Here is a 5411-nt window from a genome sequence, read left to right as displayed (position 1 = left end):
TTGTTCATAAAAGCCAAGTATTTCCTGGAATGGAACCCCCCAATGAAAGCCTACTTGGAACAATTGACCTCAAGAGCTTCCTTCATTTTGGCTCTTTGTCAATTTAATATGGATCCATCAACTTTTATCAAGTACTGCCTCTGTTAAGTGGGTTTTAGTGACGCTGTTAGCAAAACATCATTACACGAGGTAAATGGAGAATATTAGAAAAAGTAATCATTGCCAACAGAAATAAAATTTAAAAGAATAAATTTGAGTATCCTATTACATATTTAAAGTCAAGATTCACACCTGTCTTCTAATTCATCAAAGGAAATTTGAGTAGTCACCAAGAGTCCAGAGGGTGTTGAAAAATATGCTCCTTGGCAATTCCTCTATTGTATGAATATTATTTAAAGTGACAGTATAGAAAATTTGTTTTACACATATTAATGAGAAGATTATGTTTTTTTATGGAAGAGAGGAAGTTAAATAATTTTCTTTAATTAAAGTCAAAACACCATACTGCAAATATAAAGCATAAAGATCCAAATATTCTCACAAATTTAATAAAATAAATTGTCCAAAATCAATAAGCAGACTTTGAATAGTAATTACAATTGTCAGGATCTTAGTCTGTATATCTTCAGAGTTATTGCTCACAACACCTAACATGAAATATAAGTACTACATTATTTATCCAGATGTTTCTTACCTGGATAATTGCACTTATACAGAACAAAGGTGAGAATACGAAAATTCTAATCTTGAAAGCAAAAGCATCCATTAATACACAAATACACAGCTTAAAGTTTAATTTGCTTAATTTGTTGATGGAATGACCCATGAAAGCATATGGGAAGTGGCGTGCTTTATTTTATACACTGATTTCACAACCCTTGACCCTGATAGAAGCAAACTGGCAACATAAAGTGTCAGCTGAAGCCTGAAACGAACAAGAAAGATAAACAATATGGTAGCCAAGCCAGGAACTCATAAACGCAGAATAGTTTGGAAAGCCAACATAAAGGCAGACAAGATCTGACATTTTCTCAGGCTGCCTTAGATCACACATTATAATGTACATCTCATCTCTGAGTCATCAAAAGAAGTGTAAGTTACATTGTATGCACACTTCTGAAGGAACCTGAGATTTTTTTCATATTTTTTGTGAAAAAAAGATCAGAAACATAATTAGGACAAGAAATATTTTCCAGAAATATCAACTGTCCATAAAACTCATGTTCCAGACAGGTGGGAAGCTAAAAAATATAAATAGGTGCTGTAGAATGTCCATATGTATGTATGTACATATGTATAATCTTTATCTCTAAGTTTTTAGTTATTAGAAGAAATGATTATATTGTCTGCTTATTTCTAATTTTTCAAGAGGCCTAAAATGGAAATTGAGAAAAGAGAAGAAAGAAGAAAAGATATGTTTAAAAGTCTTTTTTGGTGACTTCTGGTCTTAGCTACAACATGTAACTAGCTTGAAAGTCATCCCTCCTGTCTTTGCAAGAGGGAAAAAAATTGGACAAACTGAAAACTGATGACTCCTCTTAAAACTACAAGATTACTGAGGATGCAGGGCAAACTGCCAACTGAAAATCTGGAGAGACAAGTGAATATAGTGTCACAGCTGAGATTTGCTTAGCTGGAATAAAAGTCACTAGCATCATAAACTGGTAAGAATAATTAAATGGTAATTTTGACAAACTGCTGAAAGCTCAGTGTGTATAAGCATGAGAGTAAGAAACTCCTAGAGAAAAGTCACATTTTTAGGAGGACCACCCAATTTTGCAGGTCTTACTTCTAGAAAGGTCACGAGGTTCTCATGGTGAATCCAAGAAAGATTTTCCCTACCATGCTTCCAGAAAGAGTGATTATTATAAAATATGCCAAGAGCCTTCTCCACAACAAAATCCCCCTCTTTAAGGGTAAAGACTTTCACAGAGCCTTATTTCATCTGGTGGAAGAACATTCCTCCAAACCCAGTCTCCTCTAGTTTCTCTCTCACACACGTAAAAGAGAATAACAGCCAACTAGTCAATAGGATTCAGAGTTTCAAAAATTTTAATGGGGACACTCCACCTAGAGGAGGGAGTAGAGGACTTGGGAGGGGAAATGTTATACTCAACTGGAGAAACACTTATGAAGATCACAGCTCAGAGTCAAAGTACCTCTAAAAGACTGAGATTTATTCAGAAAGTTGTAGAATGATCCCCCTTCCCCACACCTTTCCACCAAACTAACAGGGCTCCAGTACAATAACAGTGAGTTACACCTGAAATACATTCAAGACACAAACATTTTCTGAGGAGGAGGATTTAGGGAAGCCCAAAGTTAAAAGGGTAGACAAAACCAAGTGTACAGGAGAAATTGGATGTGTCTGGTACCTGCAGCTACAGCAAACAGCAAACATAGCCCAACTGCTATGCAGAGTAATAAATTCTCCTGCTGAAGGCCCTTAACTTAAATCAGTCTCTATTAGTGAATACAAGTCAAGCTGTCAACAAAAACTTTTACAGCTTGCCAAAATGCAAGAAAAAAACACTGAATGAATAAAGAAATAAATGACAGCAATATCACAAGGGATTTGGGGGAGGAATTGGTAATACTCTGTTAGAAGGTACCTAATCTACATGTGAAACATAATAGTGTTATTGGAAGGAGGACTTAGATCAGTTACAAATGTATATTCTAAACACTGGGAAAACCTAAAACTTTGAAAAAGATGTTTCATTGATTTACTAAGAGAAAAAACAAAAACAAAATAGAATTATAAATTCACTTAAAACAAGAGAAGGCAGAAAAAGAAGGGGGAAAAAACAAGAGAACAAATGCAATCAATATAGTACAGTTACAAGCAGGATGTATACTACTACAACTATATAAATATCACTTTAAATGTAAATGGTCTAAATACATTCATTAAAAGACAGAGATTGTCAGGGTAGACTTTTAGAAAACAGAATCAACTGTATACAAGTATTGTCCACAACAAAAATACATTGATCTTAAAGAATCAGATAAGTCCAAAGTAAAAAGATAAAGATATACCATGTTAACAATAATGAAAAGAAAGTTAGAATAGCTATATTAATTTCTGACAAGCTACACTTCAGAACAAGGAAAATTATCCATGATAAAGAAGAGCATTACAGATTGATAGTGGATCTATGCTCCAAGAAGTCACAGCAATCTTAAATGTACATGGACTTAACAACAGAGCATCAAAATAGTTGTGAAAAAAACTGATATACCTCCATGAAGAAACAGAGAAACCTATGATTATATCTGGAGACTTCAACACCCTCTTTCAATAATTGATAGATCAAGCTGGCAGAAAATTAGTAAGGACATAGTTGAACTAAACAGCACCAGCCATCAATTGGATCTAATTGACATTCATAGAATACTTCAACAGCAACATTAACCAAGAAGATTTCATTTTAGACATAAAACACAGCTTCACAAATTTTAAAAAAATAAATTATGCAAAAAATATTTTAAATATAACTAACTAGAAGTCAATAACAGAAAAATGCTGGAAAATCTCCAAATATTTGGAAATTAAACAACATACTTCTAAATTTTTAAATAACAAATGAGTCAAAAAGAATTAACAAGGAGAATTTAAACAGCCAGCCAGGAAGAGTAGAAGGTTTTGGCAGTTTCTTAAAAAACTAAACAAAATCTTACCATGAGATCAAGCAAATATACTCTTAGGTATTTACCCAACTGATTTGAAAATTAATGTTTATACAAAAACCTGCATGTGGATGATTATAGCATAGTTGCCAAGAAAAGGAAGCAATTAGATATCCTTTAGTAGGAGAATGGATAGACAAACTGTGGTATACACATTCAATGAAATATTACTCAGACATAAAAAGGAATAAGCCACCAAACTGAATAGATATGGATGAATCTTAAATGTATATTGCTACGTGAAAAAATCTAGTTTGAAAGATTGTATTATTCCAACTTTACTGTATTATTCTAATTATATTGTGTTCTGGAAAAGGTAAAACTACAAAGATAACAAACAGATCAATGGAGGGGGTTGAATAGGAGAAGAACAATGGAATTTTAGGATGGTCAAACTATTCTGTATGATAATATCACGGTTGATAAATGACACGATGCTTTAGTTACAACTCAGAACTTTATAACACAAAGAGTGAATATTAATGCATAAAATTTTTAAAAAATTACTTATGAGGTCCAGGAAAGAAGGCATTGTGTGATAAAAGAATCGAGCAGTATTACAAATGTATGAAACAATCGCTTGAAGGAGGTATGGGTAAAATGTACTGACCTGAGTAACTTTGGAAATGAATGAAGTTTGTGAGATTAAAGGGAAAAGGATCTGTAGATAAGAACTATATTCTTGTGCTCGCTTCGGCAGCACATATACTAAAATTGGAACGATACAGACAAGATTAGCATGGCCCCTGCGCAAGGATGACACGCAAATTCGTGAAGCGTTCCATATTTTTAAAAACGAATGAAATACTGCCATTTGCAACAACATGGATGGACCTCGAGAGAATTATATTAAGTGAAACAAGTCAGGCACAGAAAGAGAAATACCACATGTTCTCACTTATTGGTGGGAGCTAAAAATTAATATATAAATTCACACACACACACACACACACACACACACACACGCACACACACACACACACAAAACCGGGGGGGGAGAAGATATAACAACCACAATTACTTGAAGTTGATACGACAAGCAAACAGAAAGGACATTGTTGGGGGGGAGGGGGGTTTTGGTGATGGGGAGCAATAATCAGCCACAATGTATATCGACAAAATAAAATTAAAAAAAAAAAAAGACCAAGATCTCATCAAAAAAAAAAAAAAAAGAACTATATTCTTATGATAAAGTTACTTCCCATGGGTGTATGGGTTATCAATTATGAAACCTCTGTACATGCATGCTAGAATTGAACAATTTAGCAAATGTGTGACAGGTAGTGGGAGCCAGGTTTCTCACTGGAGAGAGAGGTGACATATAAGCAAAAAAGGGGGCTAGAATGGTTCGAGTAGTAATGGATTGGAGTTGTAGAATCAGTATGAACTCATGTTTAGTTTAAAATAGATATAGATAGTTATAACAGAAATATTTATAGATAAGTGTATGTACATGGGTTAGTATATACAGTCAGCCCTCCATATTCATGGATGCAGAACCTGGGGATATGAAAGGCAGACTCTAAGGGACTTGAGCATCCATGGGGGTCCTGGAACCAATCCCCCATGGATACTGATTGATGACTATATACCTATCTTTCCTTCTCTGTCAAGTGAGAGGCCCTAGAAAAATGACACTCCGGTAGCAATGAAAGGTATTAGGTCTTCTTGGAGAAATGGCTGAATCTAGGACTGGGGCAGGGAAAATACAAGATGAGCCT

The 5411-nt window shown here is 34.4% G+C and overlaps 1 non-coding gene across 1 annotated transcript; it reads left to right on the top strand.

The window, feature by feature from the left end:
• Window positions 1–4374: 4374 nt before the first annotated feature.
• LOC134362353 (U6 spliceosomal RNA) lies at window positions 4375–4481 on the top strand. The gene has a single exon (XR_010021610.1). It is a non-coding gene; the product is annotated as a U6 spliceosomal RNA (small nuclear RNA).
• Window positions 4482–5411: the final 930 nt, after the last annotated feature.

The sequence above is a fragment of the Cynocephalus volans genome, chromosome 13 (genome assembly GCF_027409185.1).
Source record: "Cynocephalus volans isolate mCynVol1 chromosome 13, mCynVol1.pri, whole genome shotgun sequence".
Taxonomy (NCBI): domain Eukaryota; kingdom Metazoa; phylum Chordata; class Mammalia; order Dermoptera; family Cynocephalidae; genus Cynocephalus; species Cynocephalus volans.
This window is presented reverse-complemented; position numbering and strand designations above follow the sequence as displayed.